Raw genomic sequence first — 25,367 nt, 5'->3', positions numbered from 1 at the left:
ATAATACTATACCCTTTAAAAACACATTTTAAGTATTGACAAACTATATCTCACATTCTGTATAATTTGGAACAATTTCTTCCTATTTCACAGTATTTATTATTCTTTTTGGTCCTTCTTTTCATTTTCAATTTCTCACACCAGAGAGACAATGCCATATTTACACATGCTCGATTTATTCCACTAAAGCATTATGTTCTCAAGGTGCATCCATTTACCTAGAAGTGTCTCAAGCCTATCCTTCTTCATGGCTGAATAGTACTCCATTATATTTTTAAAAAGTATATCTTTCCCCCCCATTCATCAGTTGATGGGCATTTAGAAAGGGTGTGTATTGAGTGGGAGTGAGGGTTAAAGTCAGTGCTGCAGCAGAGAGGGCATTTGAAATTCTAGCGGTTGACTAGCCTACCACTTCTGCCATCTGGCTCAGCCTCTCCTCCTCTATAGAAACAGAGTTCCGGTGGCCTGTGGTTGTGCACTGCCCGGGCCATTCAGTAAGAGAATCCATTATTAGCACAGAAGTGGCACCCAGCAAACCTTCAAATTGCTGCCTATTGCCACCTTGGGGAAGGGCAACTGTTCCTCCATGTAGAATCCCACTTTCTGGAAATGTTTAAACTAGGATAAGTTCTTAAATTTTTATTTTTTTTGGTTTTTGAGACAGGGTCTCACTATGTAGTTCAGCCTGGACTTGAACTCACTATGTAGCCCAGGCTGGCTGTGAACTCATGACGATCCTCCTGCCTCAGCCTTCTGAGTACTGGGATTACAGGTAAGCACTATCCTGCTGGGCTAGGATAAGTTCTTTAAAGCACAAAATGATTTATGTAATTTTCTGACAACTTTGCAGTCTTTGTAACCCTCTTGGGTTTGCACTTATTTTATAAATACTATCACAACAAAGGTGAGAGAAATAAAAGCCACAAGGGCTCCTACAGCCTGTGCTTGGCTCTTCTTTGCTGCAGTCTGTGACCAAGCCACTAACCCAGAGGAGGGCCTGAGAGGGGCGACGTGAGAAATGAATGCTTTGCTATCTTGATGGATGTGCCTGAAAAAGAAGCGTGCGGTATCACAATAAACATGCCCTGAGAACCAGGCCAGATTTCTGTGCTCCCCTTGAAAGTCAGTAGTGACTACAGTATTAGAAAACACCTTCTGGAGCTCTAAAGTATTCGGAAAGAAACCCTATGCTTAGCTCCTGCTCGGAAGGGCGGAAAAGGGGCGAGTGTGAAGCAGGAAGCAACAGCGACATTAACACCGGGCGCCCGGAACCGGTTTCCATGGATTTCAGAAAAACAGTGGCTCCTCCGGCCTCTAAAAGGCCATTTCCTTCCAGCCCAGAACCCTGACCTACTTAGCCGTCTTGTCAGGAGAGTCAGGACCGCCGTGATGCGTGCGGATTTGGACTCGCAATTAACACTGTTGTTGGCCGGCAACAGCGGGGAACATAAATCCCCGCACACACTGGAGAGTCGGCAAGGCAGGCTCTTTTTTTCCCCAAATTTAACAGAAAATGCAAGCAGCCATATACTTTGCTCCCTTTAAGGTAATATTTTTATTTAAGACGTGTTTTAATTTTTGGCTTAAACTTCAAGTCAGCTATCTCATATTTGGCTCAGAATAAAACATGAAAAGCCTGGAAGGAGAGCAAAGAAACTCACTAGAAAGGTCTCAAATGCATGAAAGGCTTTTTTGCATTTGATTCATAGGATTTGGGAAGTGAAAATTCATGTCTTGGAAGAACACTAAAAAATTAACATCTGTATTAATCTTGTGCATTATATTAATCTTATTATATAAATAACACTTATATTTTTAACGACAGCCAGGCCTAAATAAATAATCCACTTAAAATCTAGAATTGCATTTGTACATATTCAGTGATTAATCTGTCATAGAGCAGAGACAAAAATATTAAGAATCTTCTGGATGTTTTCATCAGGCTGCTTGATCTAAGGATTCTAGAATTTCTAATTTGTATTAAAGGACCATGTTGAAATCTACATATCTTCTTTTTCGATCTTTGTTTGGGGGTTTGGGGAATTTTTTTCTTTTTTTCAGACAGACTCTTCCTAAATGGGTTCAGTCTGGCCATGAACTCACTGTGCAGCCCAGCCTGGCCTCAAGTTTTCAGTGATCCTCCTGTCTCAGCCTCACATGTGCTGGAATGACAGGCTTGTGTCACCACGCCTGGCTGTTAATTCTGTCTTCTTAGAGGAAAGCAAAGCCATTGAGTGAAGCCAAAAATGACTCAGAACTATTGATTCTCAAGGTTTGTTTTATCCTGTTTGTTTCATTTCGGTTTCAGTACACTCTGGAGAATGTAAGGAAGAGGGTAAACGTGTGAGTCTGAATACCAGACCAGCTGCGTGGCTGTGGAGAAATATCCACCTCAATTTCTGCAGGTATAAAATAGGGATGACAAAAGCTCACACCCGATTAAAAGAATCCGCCTATTGCATCTACACTTGGAAAAGGTTTTAAATTTTTAAAAAATCTATTTATGTTTATTGTCTTCTTGCATATATAATAACTGCATTCGTCTTAGAGAGTTGGCATATGTGCATATCACAACTTGATCAGTTTTACTCCTTTCCCATCTCCACAAAGTCTGCCTCTGTTTCTGCCATCTCACTTTCGTTTTGCTCGTTCCATTATGAATACATAAGCTTTTCTGATAAGAGAAACCACCTGACATTTCTCCCTCTGTATCTGATGGTTTCACTTAGCCTTACGCTCCCCACATCCATCCAGGGGAAGTGCTGCACGGACGCCAGCCAGCGTATTGCCCAGTCCTCCCGTGTCTTTTCTGTGGCATCTACTCTTGTGTCTGAACATGCCTCAGCCATTCATTGCCTGACTCTGTGGACAGGCGCTGTGGACGTCAACAGCTTGAGGGCTTCTTTGCCTACAGCCGGTGCAGAGGAGACAGGTGCTGCGTTCCTCCTATTTTCTGCTCTGGGGCCACCCGGAATGCAACCCAGGACAAAGCACACCCGTGTGTCTTGGGATAAAAATTCTGATAACAATGCAGCTTTCAAGTAAATACATAAATAATACCTAGCCAGATATATCCAGAGCTTCTAAAACACACAGACACGAATACTCTATTGTTCTTCCAAAGTGAATACGTACTTTAAAATTATTTTTAAAGCTTTCCTTGGCCTTTGTTATCTTAGCTTCTTTAGTTTCTATTAAAATAGATGTAAATAGAACAAAAATCTGAAGAACTTTTAAAAAACCGTTTTGGGAGTTTGTTTTTATTTCCTATGTTCTTCAAAAACTAAAGGTCAAAGTTGTTCTTTCTTGGATTGAATGGTTATTTTTATTACCTCCCTGGCTTCCATGTTTATTCCCATCTACTGATTGTTTTCTTTTACTCCTTCCAAGTGGTCTGGTTTTGTGATTCTGCAGGAGCAGGGTGTTGCTGGTGTCATAACCCCCCTAAAATGGGCCTCTCCATGCTCACCTAAGTGTTGTGGTAACAATTTTATGTTACGGCAGACTGATTACTGATACCGAGTAATGAGGCCACCCAACAAATAAGAGTAGCTGGAAAACAGTGAAATGTGTTCTGGTCAAAACCTTCACATCTTTGTTTTATAAACCAGAACAAATAATGTAATTATGGGTAATTATTCATGAATGCATGGTACAGAGATTTCACACTATTAGAGATTTTAGCTAGTCAGACAAGAACAGAATGATTTTCTCAGTTTTCTGCAAGCGACTAATCAAATAGCTAATTATACTTCATAACTGGTGATCCTCCCCAAAACACAGAATCAGAATTTAAGGGTCTAGTTGAGACTCTCGGCTTACTCCGAAATCAGATACACCCGTTTGAAGTCTGTCTGCCACGAAATCACAGTTTTTAGAGAAGCACTGCAGAGAATCTGTGATGTCCTAAATACGAGAGTAATACTTCGCAACTCGTTTACCTCCCCAGTTTCTAGGCATTCCTTAACGATCACACCATCAGTTTCTCCCAAGAAGTTCACATTCAATCCGTTTCCCTCTCTTCCCCTTCTGCGGCCATCTTCTTCTTGCCATGTTCTTCTGCCCAACTTTTATGCTTATGTAATTCAGCATTTCTGCTGTTCAAGGCAACCTCGGTGTCGCAGACAATGCTCTTTTTTGCCCTGTCAACAAGGTTTGGAAACTGTTCTCATAGTCATAGATTCATCCACCTCCTTTCCTGACATTCAAGACAAGAATCTGCAAGTATCTTCTCCACATACTTTTAAAAATGGGTATTCTTATCTCAGGCAGATGTGATACAGACTTCTCCCAACTGTGTATCATGTCAAAGCAATTCTATAGTCTCCCTCTGGAAACTCCAGAAAATTACCTCTGTGCCATGACTGGGGCCCCAGACAGAAGCCTGGAATTTCAGGATTCTGGTTAAAGAGGTCAGTGGCTACACTCAATGCCATAAGTGCGTTGGATTCTTAATTATGCTACTTGGTTAGAGATAAGCTTTGTGTCTTCTGGACAGGATGGTTTCAATTCCATGAGCTAGCTCTTCTCCCATTTAGGCTCTCATTCTTCTCCTCCTTTCCTCCCCCTTCCTTGATATTCTGAATTTCCTTCCTTTATCGTGTTCTGTCACAGCCTAGTCACCCACTAGAGAGGCAGAAGCACTTCACGCTCCCCTTTTGGCCAAGAGAAGAAAGTTCAAGGAGGTCACCAGTCTTTTCTTTTAAAAATAGAACTCATTCTTCCTACACTTTGTTTTCAGTAGTGCACAATAGTTCTCTTAAATGTCAGCCTTTATGTAGCTGACAAGATCTTAAAAGTATTTCTCCCACATTTAATTCTGAACTATCATAGTTTTCCATACTCAGGAATGCTTAGTGCAAAAAAGATAAGGTTCAGGATCTCTTACGTCGCTTTGGGTTGCTCAGATGTTACTGATTTTGTGGCAGTCTACCTGAATGCTGAGCAGTATTCAGCTTGCTGGCATAGAGGGAGGGGGGGCATGTTTGGGGTGATGATAATTCAGAAGACAATGCATAGCTCAAGATGCTCCCTATATTTTAATAGCATTAATACTGAGTACAAACAGGACAGAGGTGTTCTGGCTGATGTTTCACTCTTTCCTTTTAATGATAAACATCTGCTAATGCAGCAGCTTGACTTGGACCATAAAATATGGATGTCACTATGGAGACAGCGAGGCTGGTCTGAATAAGCACTTAGTGTCCAACACTTGTGATATTCTATTTGTAGACTTATGGGAGGAAAAAAAAGGTCACAGGGAGGAATTAGAGGGACTCAGCCTGAGAGTCTGCTATAGACGCACTTATAAATGTGGGCAACAATGGAATTTTCAAACAATATGATTATTAATGTGGCATAATGTCGTCATGGTCAAGAATCAGTACTGTTTGCTTTTACTTAAAATGGCAGGGTAATAGGAAAATAAGTAGCAGAGAAATCAAAGTTAGATAAAGGTACTCAGATGGTGGTTTTAGCAGACAATTTTAACCCAGAAATAATGGTTATCTTGCTTTAAGTAACCTCTTACTAATGGAAAAGGAAGTCTTAAACAAAAGATGAATGAGGGAATCATTCTGTGCTTTTCAAATGACTTAGATGTTTTCTAAAAGTGCTGTGAGTAGATACCAAGTCCTGCCAATTCTCAGCTGAATGTAACTAACTTCGAAAAAGATGTAAGAGACTTGTTTTGACTCCATTCTGCCCATCACAAAACATGCTTTGGGATGCATTTAATTAAGTTTCTTCGCCTACGAATGAAATTTTCTGAGTCCATTCAGTGCTTTCTAACTTGGAAATTTACCTGGGGTTTAGAAAGGCAACAATAAGTGTCCATATGATGCTTTTAAGAGTATTTTACATTTCAGAATGCCTAACACAAATTGTCCTTTTATCCACGAACACGCTCTAAATATCAACTAAATTTTTTTGGGGGTGTGTGTTTGGCTTTGTCAATTTACTAAGCTAACAGTGACTAACTCATGCTGATTGGTTTTAATAACATTCTAGAAATTTCCAGTGACAAGACACCATAAAATCACATTTCATGTTTCTGTCAGATGACAGTATTGTGGATCCCTAAGAGTTTTCCATCTTTAGAGTTCCAACAGTCCTCTTTTCCATGGCTCTAGTTAAAGCCACTCCCTTCCTCTAGCTGGAATCATACAACTGCCGCTGAACTCCATCCTTGACCCCTGCCTTGGTCTTCCCAGCACAGCACGCCACGTACCACCAGCAGGCTGATGTTACCTACATCCTGCTCACAGCCTTCGGGTCTGCAGGACCAGGCCCACATACTTACTTTCCCTTTTGCCCTCGCAGATCTGCTGTTGTTGACAACCTAGTCTGCTGCCCACCTCACGGCCTCCTGTCACTCCCACCAGAGCCCCGGCCACCTTGCTTAACCACACACTTCGCAATGCTCATTGTGTCCTTCTTCCCACCAGTGGAAGCCCATGTATTTCTTTTTGAATCCTGAGACACTGTCAGTTGATTGCTCTTATTTAGTGTTTGGAATACATTGCCTTATGATTTTATCACAAAAAACTGCGGACTCTTAGAAAGAGTTAACTGAATTCTTGTAATTTTCTATATTTTCCCACAGAGCCTAAAATAATTTATTTGGCTTGCTAAGGACTCAAGGATAATATTGATTGATTTATAAAAATTAATCTACATAGACTATTAAGAACACAGCGATTAAACAAGCTTATCATTATTTAGATTTAAAAATAATTAGGTAATATATCCAAGATATCCAAGAGTTAGAAGAAAGAGAATATGGTATCAAAATACTGAAACACAACAGCCCACTGTTTCGTTTGGCAAACACGTTTCTGCTTCTGCTGTTTCTTCTGGACATTACTGCCATTATGAATACTATGCTTTTACTACTATTTCCTGATTTCTCAAATTTAATTTCTCACACCACTTTCTAGCTCCCATTGTTGTGATCTCTCGGTAACAACATGCCATGGCTTTCCATTAAATGATCAACCCTCTTTCATGGCATCCTGTCCCTGTTCTGTGGTGACACCATTTCCTCCTCCTTTCCCGAACAGGTAACTGTGTATCTCCATTATTTCCAAATCCATTCTTTGCTGGGGCTTACAGCACACTGGCTTTCATGTTGAAAGCTTTCCCCAAAAGGCTCTTTGGTTGACCTGCACATTCATGAGTGAATAAGTGAGGTCATTTTGCCGAAAGGCCTCAGCATCACAATCTGTCTCTCTGGGCCTCACAGTTTCTGTAGCTGAGTGGTCTGCTCTGACAGGGCACAGACTTTTGACAACCCTGTGCAGGGGACAGGCGGGGGCCAAGGTCTTACAGCCCAAGGAAGGTGCTCAGTCCACTTCCGGCCTCTGTCTCTCCTTAGCTCAACTGTCTCCCCCACAAATCTGTGTGCCGAGGCATCATCCCGACGACCTCCAAATGAGACTGCTTTTGGAAATAAGGTTTTCAGAGATAATTAATATAAAATGAAGTCATATGAGTGGGTTCTAATCCAGTATGACTGGTGTCCTTAGTGAGAGGGCAGGTTAGGATCCATTGACAAAAGACCATGTGGGGACCCAGCTGAGGAGGCCAAGCAGAAACTAACGCTGCAGATACCTGGTTCTTGTACTTCTGGCTTCCAGAACTGTGAGAGAGTGAGTTCATGTTGTTTAAACCGCCTAGTTTGTGGTAAGACGGATTCTCTGGGGGCCCCAGCAAACGAATCCACTTGATGCTTTGAATCTTGATTCTTCCTCAGTTTGCTCTGTAGAGAAAGACTAAAAATTCTTCCTGGCTGAAGGAACGTGAGCAGCCATTCCAGTCATGAGCATCGGAGGGAAGGAGCCATTCTGTTACACACTAACGCAACCCATTTCTCTTCGGTGCTGAGTTTCTTCTTTGAGCTCTGCCACAGCTGGTGCATCCAGGTCCTAACGCTCTCTCAGGTTTTGCTTCTCTCCCTTATTTACACAATTTAAACCGACCTCCTCTTCTAAGTCTGTCACTCTTATCCCATCTGCCTCTGTCTTCTAGAAGTTTAATGGGATCTCTTATTCATGGATGGCCTCTCCTTAAAGTCCTGGTGGCTTGTACAGTTTGTATTTGTGTCATTATATTAGTGGGCTCTTGGGAAGGAGAGGAAATCGACATGTGAGTCTAATAGCCATTCTTCACCTCAGTCATGACTTAGTCTTAAAAGTAGTAAAATAAAAGCCATTTTCAATAAAGTCCTTAAAGGCAGGATGGAGTACAGTAATCACAATATCCCTCTTTGAATTAAGAATATTATTTGAAATTGGATCATAAATTTTATTATTTTATTTTATGTCCCTATGTACTTTATTTGAACATTTAAATGGAATCAATGGGTAGTTATACTTTGTAAAAACAGAGCATAATTCTAAACTAAATTTGATCTCATTTATAGATAATATAATTACTATAACAGAAACTACTGAACAAATATTTAGCGCACTCATATTATAACATGAATTGCCTGTGTATTATAGCGTTTAAAAAAATTTTTTTTAGGTATTTTCGAGACAGGGTCTCACTAGGCAATTCAGGCTGTCCTTGAACCTGCTACATACCCCAGGCTGGCCTCAAATTCTCAGGGATCCTCCTGCCTCAGCCACCAGAGTGCTGGCATTACAGGCATACACCACACCTGGCCAACATTGTAATTTTTGCGTAATATTACAACTTGAGAAATAAGTATGATGCACACCAAAATTTGTTGACAAGTAGGTTACAATTACTAGGTAGGATGCTCAGGATAGGGAAGATTTCCTCACATTATCAGTGATGTTCTGGATACTCCGTCTTCATAAAGTTAAACTGAGATTTCACAGCATGTGCGTTTCTGGTTTTCTGCTCTCCCCCGTTCTGATCCACAATAACAGATCTTTCGGCCAAACTTTACCACTAGGCATCACATTCCCACTGAATGTTAAACAGCCCCTAGACTGTTTTCTCTTTTAAATTATGTTACATTAAATAGGTCGCTAGAGGTTCCAAGTTCCGTTTCTCAAACTCAAGTAAATTAAAGAATTATATTTGGGGATGTCCTAGAAAGTTAGAAATGGAGGCTTCTCAATTCAAAACTGTAATTATTTATCTGCTCGTATGACCACTTTGCATGTGTTCTGGGATTTTTGCATATTTTAAACTTATAATCAATGGGTGTGTTAGTTCCTTTTCTCTTATTGCTGAGACAAAATACCCGGCAGCTGAAGTTAGAGGGGAAGGGGTTCACTTGGCTTACAGTTTGTAGAGGGCTCAGTCCATAATTGGCTGGCGCTGAAGGTGGGATGGCAAACAAGCGTTGCAGAAAAGAAACAGCACTCACACCCTTAATCCCAGGGCCCTTGAGCCTAGCATTGCATCATGAATCAATTCCAGCTTCACACACTCCAGGTCCAGCCTATGACCACATGAGGCTTTGGGGGGACATCTAAACCCAAACCATAAAGATGAGTTGTCACATTTTGTTCTTTTCTACTCTCACACATGGATCAGGTATTGTTCCAAGTGCTTGCATTTGTCTTAGCCTGTTCTGTGTTACTATGACAGAAACCCTAAGGCTAGATACAGTTTTTAGAGAAGAGGTTTATTTGGTTCACAGTTTTAGAGACTAAAAAAATCCATCTGTTTAGGTGGTTGTGACTTACTCACGTCACACCCTTTAAAGGTGCCCCGGCCTTTTAATCCTGTTACATTGGGGAACTGAGTTTTGGTAGAGACAAGATGATAGCAGCCTCCACTCGCTCATTCAGTCTACTCACATCCTGAAGAAGTAGACGGGACCCCCCCAGCTGACCACAGTTTAGAGGAGACGAGGAACAGGGTTTGGGACTTCAACCGTACTGTCCTGCATTGGGAAGGGCACAGCCAGACTTACACCCAGATGACTTATTCCCACTACACTGTCTCTTACTTCACAACTACCAAATACTGCACAGTCCTCCTGTTTACTGAGTTTCCCTTTTTGTAGCAGCAGCACACAGTCCTAGAAGCTTGGCTGCAGTAAAGGTGTGTGTGCTCGTTTGATAGATGCTGCTCTGTACTTTCAATTCACTTCCACAGTGACAGCTGGGCACTGGTTATTTCTAGGTTCCTTTTTTTGTTGTTGTGTTTTGTTTTTTTGTTTTTGGTTTTGTGTTTTTTGAGACAGGGTCTCACTATGCAGTTGAGACTGACCTGGAACTCACTATGTAGCCCAGGCTGGTCTTGCACTCGCAGCGATTCTCCTGCCTCAGCCTCCTGAATGCTGGGATTACAGGCGTGTGCCACCACGCCCTGCTATTTCTAGGTTCCTTTAGAAAGCACGCAGACTGATACCAAAGCTTTTTTTCTTCTTTTCCTGCTTTCCTCTTGCATTGCTTCAGAGGTAGCCTGAAGTTGTAGGAAGAGCCTGGGTAAAATAATATTTGAATTTCCTAAACTCAGATGATTTATTTAATCTTCCTAGGTCTCAGTCTTCTCATCTTTAAAACAAGGTCAATATCATCCACCTGCAGTGTTTTAGTAAGGATGGGAGATAGTATCTATAAAGTGTCTAGCACAGTGCCTACTTAAACAGTTCCCCAATAGCTGTAAAAATAGGTGCAGAAGTTATAATCATTATGATTACCACATAGTTCCAGAAATATGGCAGCATTAAAAAGAATATGGTTTGCTGGGCATGGTGGCACACACCTATAATTCCAGCACTTGGGAGGCTGAGGCAGGAGGCCAGCCTGGGCTATGTAGTCAGTTCAAGGCCAGCCTGAACTACATAGTGAGACCCTGTCTCAAGAGACAAAAAAAAAAAAAAGAAAAAAGAAAAAAAGAAATATGGTCATTTTGAATGATTTTCTTGCATTTGTTCAACTACCTTCTTTAATGACAGTATAACATTTATACTCCTTTCTTCAACATATGAGTACATTCTACAACTGTCAATAAAAACTTTGCTATTTTTGATAATTTAATATTTCCTTAATTGCCACACATGTGAGAACCTTCTTTTCCTAAATGATAACCTTTCTGTTGTCCATTTGTACATTTGTCACTGTATCACTGTGCTTATGGCTTTCTTTAAATGTGAAGTTTGGATGTGAAGATAACATTCATGTGGTTTCCTTTCATGTCTGGTAGATTTGTAATATTTTAATAGTAAACTCACCTACTTATTTCTTTTATTTGCCCAATGGTAAAGGGAAATGGACTTCCTTTTAGAACTGAAGCAACTATATGCATTTTTTTCCCCTTTGGAAAACCTCATATATTTAACTGCTTCAGTCAGCTGGAGTTGACTGCAGCCTATGGTATAATGATTTACTGAGTTGTGCTTTTTTTGTTTGTTTGTTTTTTGAGACAGGGTCTCACTGTATAGTTGAGACTGACCTGGAACTCACTGTGTAGCCCAGGCTGGTCTTGAACTCACAGTGATCCTCCTGCCTCAGCCTCCCGAGTGCTGGGATGACAGGCACCTGGCTATTCCCCCCAAACCTGGCTGAGTTGGTTTTCTTTATCTTGCCAGCTAATCATTCTGCAGAGCATTGTCATCTTTTAAAATACTTCACACACTTATATCTTTCATTTTATAATTATTTTATTAGGTTCTTTACATTTTTGAAACTTTGATTGGAATTGTGCAACTCTGTTCATAAATATTAAGGTCAGGAGCAAAGCATGTATCTGCTTTTATTTTATCAATTTTTCAAATTGTCCTAAGATTTGGTAGTTTTATTTGTTCAGAGCTGGAGAATGTCATATTAGTATTAGTAAGTACTTAATAATTCCATAAATATAGAAAATGAGATTTTCTTCTCTGTTCTTTTTATGACCACTTTACTAAATTTTCTAGATCATCACATATAGTTTTTTGCTTACTACCCTGAAGTTTTCAACTATAAATTTTTGAAAGTGGTGATTTTTTTTCTTTCTTCATTCCTGTATTGATTCTCCTCCAACTTATAAAAAACCAAAATGGTAGGAATCTTTAGTAAGATTTATTGTGGGGTTGGGGATTTAGCTCAGTGGTGTCACTGCCTGCTTTGCAAGGGCAAGGTCCCCAGTTCAGTCCCTGGTACAAAAAAAATTCATTGTGATAAATTTTTTTGTATGGAAATGTGTATATGTCTTTGCTAAGGATAGTGACTCTTTTAAGTAAATGTTATTTGGTATATGTGCTGCCAAAGCGAGCACAGTAAATGTTATTTTAAAATAACCATTTTTAAAAACTAAATGATTGTATAATTTTTATCAAATGTCTTTTTGAGAAATCTGTTCAAATATTCATCATGGTTTTTCTTAATCTTTTTAGTTATGTAAATAAATTAATATTCATACTCATTTATTCTCTTTGTATTTTTAAAATTTAGGCTCATATGCAAGTTTGTGTGCACAAGAGTTCTATTTCTAGCAGTAAACTTGGCAGTACTTAGGCTCAAGATGACAAGTGCCACAAGAATCTTGTGATATCTGCTAAGGGGTATTATGCTTATTATTGACAATAACATCACGGATTTGAGGTTTGGAAGACCCTGGAGAGGTTTTGTACCTGTGTTAACTTTTGGTTAACATGAAGAAACTGAGGACCCGAAATGTTAACCACTTGCATTAAAATTAGAGGCATAAAATGAATTAAAAACATAACAAAAATGTGTTTTATGTCCTTAGGAGAAATAGCAATATTAAGATGCATTAGTTCATTAAATTCTGTTACTGTAATTTTGCCCAGTCTTATACACTGAGTGTAGTGTCTGAAAAAAAAAATTAAAGGATTGGAAAATAGGCCTTATGAAAGAATGTCAAAGAAACTAGTTTATGGGAGAAAGATTGAAAAGATATCGTCTTATATTTCTCATCTGTATGCAAAAAAATTTCTAATGCAAAGAGGGCATGAAAGTCTGCTTTAGTTCAAAGGGGGAATGATTGAAAAGACCTGATGTTATCTTAGTTTTTCATCTTTATGCAAAAAAAAAAAAAAAAGGCGCGGGGGAGGGATTTTTAATGAAAAGAGGCCCAAAAGTTGGTTTCACAGTTCACGGAGGAGCTGTTGGTGAAAAAAGCTTCCCAAGCTGTTTATTGCTGGGGTGGCTGCCTCCCCCTGCCCAGCCTCCCTGTGCTGGGGGAGGCCTGGAATTCAAACCCTGAAATTTAATAACCCGGTGTAAGTTTTTTTCATTAATTGATTCCTTTGATTATTTTAATGCTACCTGGCATTCTCATTAAGGTTGTTTTGTTATAAGCGTAAAATTTATTTTGTTTAATAAGATGTTAGTTACTTTGGACAATGGAGTATTTTGAGAATTCACTGAACACATACAACAGAGGATGCTGAGTGTCTAGTGGCAGGATTATGGTAATAACATAGAGTTACTTGGGAACCCCCACATCTATGAGCTGAAGAAAAACTGTTTGGAATTCTTTTTGTTCAGAGTTCTGTTAAGCAAAGCCTTGTGAAGTCAAGGATGCCACATGGCTACAGCCTTGGGAAAGACACACTTTGTCACTGCCTGCGACCTGGCCTGCTGTCTTTGAAAGCAGGGCTTGATTGTTCTTTTGTAGCCTCTGATGCTGAGCGCAATGGCTTGTACCTGGTTGGCTGGTTTTAAGTACTGTTGATGAAGTAAATGAACAACTGGAGTCTTGGCTGTCTTAGTCCCCTTTGACTGCTATAACAAAATACCATAGTCTGGATGGCTTATAAATAACAGAAGTTTATTCCTTTACAGTTCCAGAAGCTGAGAAGACCAAGATCAAGGTATGGGTAAGCTCAGTGTGGGGACAGCTGTCTCTTGGTTCCCAATGGCTCTCTTCTCACTGTAACCACACACGATGGCAGGGACAACAACGTCTCTGGAGACTCTTTTGTAAGGGCATTGAGCTCCTTCTCATGACCTGGTCACCTTCCAAAGGCCTCACATCCTGATTCCATCACACTGGAGGTTAGGTTTCAACATATGAATTTTGGGGGATGTGAACATTTAGTTTCTAGCATAGGCTCAACTGACTCGCTTGAGAAAAATGTCCTTCATTAATGTTCTGGGAGATCTTTCAACCTTCAAGCCTTTTCATACAATTAAATTGAAAGGTGGAGTTAGGCATTTGAGTCTCACCCCTCCCACTGCCCACCTTGTTCTAAACTCCAGCCATGATGTATGTGCTGTTTCCTGACCCTGCCCTGCTCCTTTACCTCAATGATCTCTGGCTAAAAGGCCTTTGTCCCCAAATTTCAGCTCAACCTCATCTTTCCTGCATGACACAGCTCAGGTCCACCTCTCCCTTGAGCCTGCCCCCGCCCTTCAGAGATGGCCCCGTCCCTGCGGCAGGCCTCTGTCTTGTCAGCTCCTGGTGCTCAGATCACTACCTGTGTCCCCTTACTCTGTGCTTTCCCTGAAGGTAGGGACCACATCTTGACCGTGCGTGTGCTCCCAGTGCTTAGAACAGAGCCTGGCACCAAAGAGGTGCTCAGTCAGTGCTGGCTGATTACACAAGTAAATCCTCACACGGCTTCCTTAGGGCTGGCCATGATGTTATGCTTAGTGAATGCTTTGTGACTACTTGAGGAACTGAGTGAATTTCTTCTAGATGAAGTGCGGGGAGAGGACGTGTGTGAAGGGTCAATTTAAGAGATCACTTAAGTGATTTTAGGATGGGTGTAGGGGCTTTATGGTGCACACTCTGGGTGGGTCATGGAAGTGTGGCCTTGAGGTCAATGTCTAGTTCCTTGCTCTTCGGCACTGCTCACTTGCTCTGCTTCCCTGCTGCGATGAACTAAGCGGCTTCTCTACCACACAGTCTGCCACAGTGTTTCTGCCTTGGGGCCAGCTGACCGTGGACTGAATTCCCTTCTTTAAGCTGCAGGTGTCAGGTAGAAGGTCTCAGTGATGGGAAAGCTGACTAATACAGGGAGAGCACATTGTGTTGAAAATGCAGCCTCCAGAGGCAGTCACTGGGTCTAGGCCTGGCTCTCTGATGTGTTATTTTTATGACCGGAGGGAGTGATGGTCCCTCTCCAAACCTGTTTCTGGTCTGTGAAAACAGGAATAACGATAATGCTGACTTCAGGGAAATGTTGCGAAGATTGGCTGTACAATGCTCAGCACCGTACCTGGTGCTCAGCCAATCTTGCAACGCAGTCTATTACTGTCATGAAGGGAGCCACTGGGAGCGCTGGCTTGGGTTTTGCTTGTTACTGTGCTTTCCTTCAGACCTCAGGGTGAAGATGTCCTCGGTCCGTTCCTCTGCATCCTGCCCTGCTGGGGAGGGCGCCAACTGGGAAATGGGCCCTCGTGGCTGTCACAGTGCAGCTGGCTCATTCAGCGCCTGCCTTCTTAACATTATGAAGCACTCTACTCTGCGGGTGTGGTGGGAACCTTCGAGATGCCGTCATTAATAATTATCAGTTCCTTGGAACCCTGCAAGCTGTTGACATCCTGCAGAAACAGATTCAAATCCCAATCTTCCCTCCAGGGATAATGGAATATGCTTTGGATTGGCAGGGCTGGGTAACATGCACATGGTGCGCACTGATTCAGGTCCTTTCTTATGATTTTAGGTTCACGTCAAATACAAATTCTAATCCAAGAAACATCCACGCAGGAAGAGCATGGAGATCAACAGCACTAAAAGTATATTACACCTCTTGTTTCTGTCCCCTATGTTTCTTTATTTTGTTTTCACATTTTAACTTGGTCACCTTGCCTCTTCAAAGACAGGATGAAGATAAAGATATCAGGGCTCATACTTATAGAGTCAAGGAAGCCATGAGTCAAAAATTTATGACTTAGAAGTGCTTCTTTGCTCTCAAATTTATCTCCTTTGCCATTGTGAAGGTTACCCGGGTCACAAGGAGCAAAGGACACTAAATGTGACAATCAGAGGCCCTTTAAAGTCTATGCAGAGTACCATCCCTTGGAAATCTTTGATAATTATCTGCAGGCATCCAAATCCAAAGGACCAATCATCTTGCTGTCACCTGCTGCTAGCAGAGAAATCTCCAGCCTCCTCCTTTTTGAGATCTGTGATAATGATGATGATTAATGTGCCCTGTAACCCCACTGGGCGAGTCTCCAGAGCGGATCATGAAGATGCCAACTGTATCCATTTCTGGGTGGCATGTGCCACATCATTGGCAGCTTTCTGCCACTGCTCACCCAAAGCAAGGGATCCCTGCCACACACAGCCTCTGCCTGTCTAACCAGCGGTCTCCTTATGCCAGGTCACCCAAGACCTACAATATTAAAGGGCACACGACATGTTCTGGCCACAAGATTATGGGACAGGTGCATGGGATTAGGGCACAAGATGAAGAAACCTGGTTTCAGCTGGGCGTGGTGGCGCACGCCTGTAATCCCAGCACTTGGGAGGCTGAGGCAGGAGGATCGCTGTGCGTTTGAGACCAGCCTGGGCTACTTAGTGAGTTCCAGGTCAGTCTCAACTACAGAGTGAGACCCTGTCTCAAGCCCCCCACAAAAAGAAATCTGGTTTCTGCAGAGCAGGACCCAGTATGTTCTTGCCTGTGCCTGCCGTGGTGTGTTTGGCCAGACCTGCCCCAAACAGTGTTTATCACACATCTTCTCTGTTGCAGTCCCTGGTGGTTGGCTGTTCTTTTTTTTTTTCTCTGACAGTGCACCGATCCTTGTCCTTGTCACCTCAGCTACGATATCTTCCCCAGAGTTTCTCCAGCGCACACACACACTCTCTCTCTCTCTCTCTCTCTCTCTCTCTCTCTCTCTCTCTCTTTCTCTCTCTCTAGTTCCTGAGATGACTTCTCTCTAGTTTCTTCATGGCCTCACCCAGCTTTGTATACACTGGCAATCACTCAGAGTTCAACAGGCTGTACAGGAGGGCACACCTTACACCACCTACTTCCTCTCCTGCTCTGTTCTTATGCACTTTATGATTTTTACATTTTAAATTTTATGTCACTGCACATTTTTCTCTTACATATGCCACAGACACAAAACATGGGCCTACGAATTTTGCTTCAGTTTTCCTTCTGTGTAACTAAAAACAAAAAAAAAAAAAAAAAAAAAAAAAAATAGTAGTTTTCGGGCTGGGGATTTAGCTCAGTGGTTCTACCTCCTGCCAGAGGAAGAGGGGCCAGGAGGAACTCATGTTTGCTCCAGAGCAGCTGCTGTCCCTGACATCAGTGCACCTCACAGGGGCACCTTCTCAGGGCCCTTGCCAGTTGCCTCTGTGTGCCCCTGGTGTGTGGGGTTTATAGAAAAAGCCAGGAAGGTGTTGACACTCTCTCCCTGTGACATCAGTCTCCCATCCACCCGCACCAGGCTTTCACTAGCTAGTTGGTCACTCTATCTGGTGTCTACTGGGACCCAGCTGTATCTGCCCAGTCTACTTCTCCCTGCAGAAGCCTGGCCTGCTGGTCAACACAAAACCTCAGTCGTCTGAGCCTGCAGTTTATCTGACCATTTTTGTTGTTTTGATAAGGATGGGAATAAAGTTTTCTTCTGATCTGTATATTCTGAGCAGAAATTACAAGGCTCTCTAAAACATAATCCATAATGCCTTTCCTCGAGGAATTCTTTCCAGACAAACCTCCAAGTCAGTCACTGTTACTTGCAACATTAATTTTACTTATGTTTTATTTCCTTAACACCATATGACATTTTTTATTTAACACCTTTATTTCCTTGTGTAAGTATGAGTTGAATGTCTCTGTGTCAGGTATTGGAGGTACAAAGAAAAAAAGCATAGCTTTGGCCTTCAGAAAGCTGGGGGAGCGAGAAAGATATATAAAGAAATACTGAAAATGTTCACCACTGGATGGGTGGGAGGTTGTGAGGTCAGGGAAAGTTGTTTACCGGGTTTGAAATACATCAGTAACAATTTATTTCTTACACTGAGGGTGGGTATGTGGATGATTGCTTTCTCATTGTTACTATTTAAATTGTGCAGATGATTAATCTTTGCTTTTATCTTTGCCATATGTTTCAGAATTAAACTGAAAGGAACGCTGGTTGCTTTTGTAAGTGCCATACTTACTGTAAGTGGTTACATTGCAGAGAGGTGATTGATATGCACATATAGAAGGAAAATGTTGTTCAAAAGAGTAGTTAAAACTTGATATAAATCAATATCCTTCTTGTACACAAATAACAGACTCACTGAGAGAGAAATTAGGGAAACAATTCCTTTCACAATAACATCCAATAAAATGAAACATCTAGGAATCAATCCAACAAAGGAGACAAAAGACCTCTACACTGAAATTACAGCACTATAAAAAAAGAGATAGAAGAGGATATAAGAAGATGGAAGACATCCCTTGCTACTGGGTAGGAAGAACCAACATAATGAAAATGGTCACACTTCCAAAACTTCTATACAGATTCAATGCAATGCCAATTGAAATCCCAACAGTATATTTCACAGAACTTGAGAAAACAATCCAAAAATTCATTTGGAACCAGAAGAGACATAGAATAGCAAAAACCATTCTAGGCAACAGAAACATGGCAGGGGGTATCACAATTCCCAACCTGAAACTATACTACAAAGCCACTGTGATAAAAACAGCATGGTACTGGCAAAGAAACAGATCTGAGGATCAATGGAATAGATTAGAGGATGAAGAAACAACACCAGATATACTCAGCTACTTCATCCTTGACAAAGAAGCCAGCTATCCTCACTGGAGGAGAGATAGCCTCTTTTATCAATGGTGTTGGAGAAACTGGCTTTCAAAGATTAAAACTTGCCAAAGATTAAAATCAGGTCCCTTGCTTTCACCATGCACTAAACTAAAATCCAAGGGGATTAAAGATCTAAATATCAAAAGAGAAATACTAAATTTACTGGAAAATAAATTAGGTAGAATTCTCGAAGACATTGGCAAAGGAAAAGACTTTATGAACAAATCCTCAGCAACCTGAGGACTTCCACAAAGAATAAACAACTGGGATCTCATTGCATTAAAAAATTTTTTCAGGGCAAGAGAAATCACCAACAGAGCTAAGTAACAACCTACAATGTGGGAAAAAAGTTTTCCCAGCTACTCCTCAGACAAAGGACTACTATCTAGAATATATAAAGAACTCAAAAAAATCAGACTCCCCAAATACAAAGACCTGATTCAAAAATGGACATCTGAAATGAACAGACATTTCTCAAACAAGTAAAAGCAGCAAATAAATATATGAAAAATTGTTCAACATCACTGTTCATTTGAGAGATGCAGATGAAAACAACACTGAGATTCTACCTCATCCCAGAAAGAATGGCTGCTATCCAGAAATCAACCAGTAACAAATGCTGGCAGGGCTGTGGGGAGAAAGGAACCCTTCTCCATTGTTGGTGGGAGGGCAGACTGATGAAACCACTGTGAAAATCAATATGGAGATACCTCAAAGAACTAGGATTAGAGGTCCCATTTGACCCAGCTAATCCTCTGCTGGGTATCTTTCCAAAAAAATTAAAAGAATCATACCACAGTGATATACGTGTACCCATGTTATAGCAGCACAGTTTGTAATAGCTAACACTTGGAAACAACCCAAATGCCCATCAAGTGGAGACTGGATAAAGATGTGATTTTTCTATAAGATGGAGTACCACTCATCCATAAGGAATGAGAAGCTAGAAACATTTATAGCTAAATGGATGCACATTGAGGCTATGCTCTTAAGTGAAATAAATAGGACACATGGGTAAATACGGAATAGCTTCTGTGGTGTGAAAAGCTTAAAGTGTAAATAAGGTTTAAATGGTATAATTGAGAGGGTGACATAGGAAGAAAATAGCCAAAGGGGAAGTGGGAAGGGCAGGGGAAGGGAAATAAAGGAAAAGAAAAAAATGTGAAAAAATGGAAACAAATTCTTTGTAAATAGGGAAGGGTGAAGGGGGTGAAGGGAGGGCAGGGTATGGGGAAACTACAAGCTAAGATATATCATGTAAAGGTACAAGATCCCAATGATAAATGTAACTGTATTGTTTGCTTTAAATGTACCAATAAACAGTGAAAAAAAAAAAACTGGGATACTATTCCATGGATAGCATCCTACAGGATTTTTAAAGTACTGCATCTCAAACAACTTACATGGAAGTGAAGTGGAAGAGTTCTAGACCGAGAATTTAAAGATTAGCTTTAAGAATGGCAAATACTCAATTTTAAGGATGCATATATAATTTTTGAATAACATTGTTTCATGATGTTTAGAAAAAGAACATTCATAACAAAACAACATGATAAGTGTTATTAAGGGAGCATTTGCAGGTTGCTATAGGAACACAAAGGAGGAAGGTTTCCTAAAGATAGTGACATTCAAGTTAACTCTTTCAGAGTGAGTGGGCCGTTCTCCACGATAAAAGATGTGCAAAGGAGTATTTTTTACCAAAACCCAGAATAATGAAGCCATAGCATCCACTTAGGAAACTCTAGTATTTCAGTACAGTCAAGAGGAGAAACAACAGAGTAACCTTAAGTGTCATGCTCAAAACCACTCATTTTACTCAAGGAATAACATGTTCTGCCACCTGCCTTATGTAGCTCAGCAGCTCAGCACCTGCCTGGCAAGCTCACCCCCACACACACCAAAAAAAAAAAAAAAAAAAAAAAAAAAAAGAAATGACATGGAAGCGCTGAAAGATTTTAAGCTACTGAGCGACAAGTCCATGCATATTACCCATGAAGCATGTGGTACGGGGTGGAAGGGGACCAGCTAAGAAAGGGAAAGCCGTAGTCACTATGCTGAAGTCAGTGAGGACAGGTGCATGGTGGGAGCCGAAGCAGCAGGCATGAGAAGGGAGGTAGCAGGGACCTAGAGGCTGGGCCTGCAGATGCCCAGTGGGTCACTTCAACAGGATGCAGCGTGGGCAGCCGTGACACTGTGGCTCAGGTCCTGGCTCGGCTCTGCCCGTGAGCACATCAATCACAACTGATTTTCAGGATCTTTAGGGACATTCAATTGCTAGTTTACACATCATCCAGTTCCAGACTCCCTAGAACGAGGCCTAGAATCTCCAGTCATTATCCTAAGCCTGAAGTCACCTCAGATTCCAGGAAAAGCAGAGCCTTGCAGACCACCTTGTGAGAGGTCACCTCCGACTGCTCAGTGTCTGGAGTTCCTTGATGGGAACTGTGGCTGCCCCCTCACCATCTCATGATAGGAACTGAACTGTCCCCTCAGGCAACAGTGGCTGTTGCAGAACCTCATGGGGCCAGAACGAAGACTCCCATCATCCATCCAGACTGTGACTGGAGTAGGATTCCTTGGGCTGCCAGCTATGGAGCCCCATCTATGCAAACCCCTACCGTCCTTTGTTCCTTTTCCTGTAAGATTGCAAAGCTTTGTCAGCCCCTAGAAGACAGATCTTGAATCCTTTCTCTGTGCTCATGGCCATGCTGACTGGAGCTCCTCTCCTTTATAATGACTTTCTGCCCCCAGTACTGGGATTCAAACTCAGGACTCTGCTCCCCAGGCAGGCGCAGCACCACTGAGCTAAATCGTCAGCCCCAAAGCTCCTCTCCTCGATTAGCATTATGGGATAGGTGGCTGAGCTGGGGCTTTCGCCTTAAAACCCCAGTAACAAAGTCAACCTGAAGGAATATTTAGAAGTGGGGATGATGAGAACTTGTCACCAAGGGGACATGCGGGTATTAAGAGAGGTGGTCCGGATGTCTGAGGTTTTGGACATGGTCGCCTTAGGAGTCGATGCTGACATTTATTAAGGTAAAAAATGTAGGGAATAAGCAGCTTGCAGATGGTCAAACATTTCAATTTTTGGAGGGAGTATGATCTCTGGGCTTGGGACTCCCATGGACAGAAAGGAGGATAAGGAGGGCAATCAGAAGTGAAAGAAGACTGACAACCCAGAGTCTGAGAGGAGAAACAGCCCAGGAGAGACGGGGACAGAAGCTGCTTCATACTTTCGGGGCGAGTGAGTGACTGTCACACTGCTTGAAGTAGGGAAGTACAGTGATAGAGTTGCGTATTTTAGCTCGTAATTAGTAAGAGTGATGCTATTTAATGGTGCCGCTTCATGAAAGGAGGATTTGTTTATTTTTATTTCATCCATATCTCTCTTACTCTGACAGATGCTGCACAATCTCCCTAGTTAATGTAACATCAATGCCAACGGTTCCTTTCAGAAGTCAAAGAGAAAAAAAAAATCAAAGAGAAGACTCATAGCAACCGTTACAACCGCCACAGATCAAACTAGTGATAATAATAAAAATGTAAGTCAGTGTTTTTCCTGGAATTGGGTGTCCTGAAGTTTTCATGTTTTAGATGGGCTTTGCATCCACTGTGGACATGGCAGGCCGGCTTGCTTTCTTCGGAAAGATCACCATCGCCTGCCTCGGGCTCCTCGCCCCCAGCCCATTTGCATTCGCTAAACACGAGAAGGAAGGAGCCTGAGCCCCGTGGCTGTAGACTCGAAATTAAATTATCGTCATGTCCCCTAATGACTGCTCAGTGTCTGGAGTTGCAATTGACATGAACCAGTGGAACCCAATTTGTGTTTTCACAGTGCCAGGAATCTGAAACAGGGGCATAGACTCGGCGCTGGAGCATGACTTTTGCTGCTGTGTTTTTCACAAGAAACCATTGAACAATTAATCATCCGCTACTGCAATAACCTTAAATAAGGAAAACGCTTAGCTCTTCATAGTTTACAACACATTCGTACCTGACTTCTCTCCTTCGAACTCACAGCAGGCTCGTAAGGTAAATACTAACACGATTCATCCCTTCAACAAATAAGAAAACACAGGTTCTGAGGTTCCTAACTGGGTCACATGCTGAGCAAGTTGCAGGGGTGAGGTCAGTCCCAGCCTCTTCCTGCTACATCACACGAACACCTGCATGGTCCACTTTGGACCACCGCAGCCTCTTGGAATAGCTGCATTCTGCGTGTAGACAGAGGAAAAAGGTCCTGTGCTGCATAAAGATGGGTTCCAGTCTCCCAGTCTACAGGGAACCTGTTGCACAATACCTCAGGCAAGGACCTACAGGCAGATTCACAGGACACTGGAAATCTAGTCCACGAAGTGATTTATGACCACCGGATTGTCAAAAGAAAACCACATCCACACTTAACAAAGTACAAGAGATGTGAATGGGCGTGCAACGCCAACACTAAAGGGAGGCATGGCTCTGAGGCTGTTAGTTCTCACTTCCGCTTGCTCCAGGACTACTTCTTTTAGGCTGGCAATGGCACATCCTCACCATGCATGCCAACATTGCCTTTTCCTGCATTTGCAGCAGACACCATTAAGTGACCATGATAATCTTTCTGACAGAGCTCAAATGACTCACTTGCTTTGGCACAGCATTTAACTGTCTGCTGATCAAGTCTGGGATATCAGGTAAACTATTGGCACCCTTGCTTCAAGCTGATCATCTGAGCTTTGTGTTATCTCAAAGCCCTGTGAGTATAAGGTTGAACTGCCTGGAGTCAGATCACTCTTCCCTAGGTGAGCAAGTTGGCCAAGTGAGACTCTTAATCCTGCTATGTCAGCTTTGTTGGATGAAGAAGCACCTAGAAGGTTAGCAGATCATGATCCTGGGTGTGTCTGGGTGCCCATGGAAGTGTGGCATTGGGCACTAATATTTAAAGTTCATAGCCTCACCCTTCTGGCACTGCTATGCTGCTGTGCTTCTCAGACATTGTGAACTAAGCAGCTTTGGTCCTCCACACCCTTCTGCCATGAGATCTCTGCCTTGGAACCAGCTGATCATGGACTGAATCCTTTGAAACCATAAGCCCAATTAAACCCCTCCTTCTTTAAGTTGTGGGTGTCAGGCATTGTGTCAGTGATGGGAAAGCGGACTAATACACCAAGTGTTTTCAAATCTCTCTAGCCTCCATGTCCTCATTCACAATATGAAGAGTGACTAGTAACACCTTGTAGCACAGAGTTATTGAGAGGGCAAATGTGAAGTAACAAGCACAAGTCACAGCTCATTGTCTGGCACAAAGCAGACACAGAATAAATGGAGACCTCTTTACTGGAGCAACGTAATGCCTATGTCAAAAGGAACGGTTGGGCCAGGGATTTAGCTCAATGGTTCTGCTGCCTGTCTTGCAAGGGGCAAGGTCCTGAGTTCAATCCCTGGCACACACAAAAAAAGGAACAGTAATTAATTTTAACAGTTTGATGTGAATGTGCTTACTCATATATTTAAAACTGAGGACTCGAGTAAATATAGTGAACATTAATGTATTAACTGCTTTTCAGTGGAAACTTTGAAGTCTCCCCTATTGTAATACTCTCCTTAAATCTTTCTAAATTTCTAAAAAAGAAATCTCAATAACCGCACACATTTGGAAGAGCTATTGCTTAATTACTGAAGATCAAATGATCAATCTTGTGGCTTCCTTATCTAGGTTTTTTTAAGAAAAGCATTGACTTAATTATCATATAAGAGGTGAACTGAAAAAGTAATAGATAACTTCAACCCAAAAGGAAATTCTTATATTGGAAGACTTTATGATGACTAATAGAAGAATTAATTGTCCACCTTTCTACTAAGCAGGGAAAAAGAAAGAATAAAAGCAAACTCAAGAGCATTTTGCTTGGCTAAAAAAACGCAACTGGGACCTGTCAAAGAACAAACTACCAGAAGCTTTTCAGGGTAGTTTTGGGTGCTTTAAAAAGGATTTGCATACGCATTTTGAATTATTACAAGACAATACTAAGGATTGTAAGAAAATATGAGGTTAAAATGAAATTCTGTATTTTTGACACATGCTTTGATAAAGCAACCACAATACCAAATAATTTCAGATAAGTGTTCACACACTGGGCTAGAATTCATTCATTTGGGAAATAACAGTATTCTCAATGAGAAATCTCAGAAATGACACATTTATCTAATAAATGTATTTTATGGGCTGAAAGGCATATATAAAGGTTGAGCAATTTTTGATGTTAGGATAATATTTTAGCATAGATTTTTTTGATATTGATTATGGTGTGATGTTTAAAACCTAGGAGTTTACCTTTAAAATACAGAATATGCTAGTCTCAAAAGCATTTACGTTTTACTTTAGGAAGTACACATTTAAATTCTGAATAATGGGGCCGGGGATTTAGCTCAGTGGTTCCGCTTCCTGCCTCGCAAGTGCAAGGACCCGGGTATGATCCTCAAAAAAAAAATTTTTTTTTGGTTATTCATACATCCACTAATTAATTCAATAAATATTACTATATCCCTATATTTCGGTAGTGGGATTATAATGATGGGTAAGACAGAGTTCTTCTCAAAGAATTTCCAGTTATACTGCTGGGAAGATGGATTCTTTATTGAATGAAGAGTCACACTAAATGGCTTTTAAAATCTCTTTCATCTTCAAAGTCCTGTAAGGACAAAGTTTTCAGGTCGAGGTGGGCTCCCTCTGTGGCCTTTGCCCAC

General features: G+C 41.5%; 1 protein-coding gene and 1 long non-coding RNA gene across 5 annotated transcripts in view; one reads left to right on the top strand and one right to left on the bottom strand.

Moving 5' to 3' along the window:
- Ak5 (adenylate kinase 5) overlaps positions 1-25,367 on the bottom strand; it is a 219,973-nt gene that overhangs the window by 76,623 nt on the left and 117,983 nt on the right. The window lies entirely within an intron of this gene.
- On the top strand, positions 734-22,554 carry LOC104848947. Its single transcript, XR_776608.2, has 7 exons — positions 734-772; positions 2,309-2,405; positions 13,719-13,747; positions 15,545-15,617; positions 17,947-17,977; positions 22,046-22,186; positions 22,480-22,554. It is a non-coding gene; the product is annotated as an uncharacterized LOC104848947 (long non-coding RNA).

The sequence above is a fragment of the Fukomys damarensis genome, unplaced genomic scaffold (genome assembly GCF_012274545.1).
Source record: "Fukomys damarensis isolate Sample0158 unplaced genomic scaffold, DMR_v1.0_HiC HiC_scaffold_33, whole genome shotgun sequence".
Lineage (NCBI taxonomy): Eukaryota > Metazoa > Chordata > Mammalia > Rodentia > Bathyergidae > Fukomys > Fukomys damarensis.
Note: the sequence above shows the minus strand (reverse complement) of the source record. Positions and strands in the feature narration are given on the sequence as shown.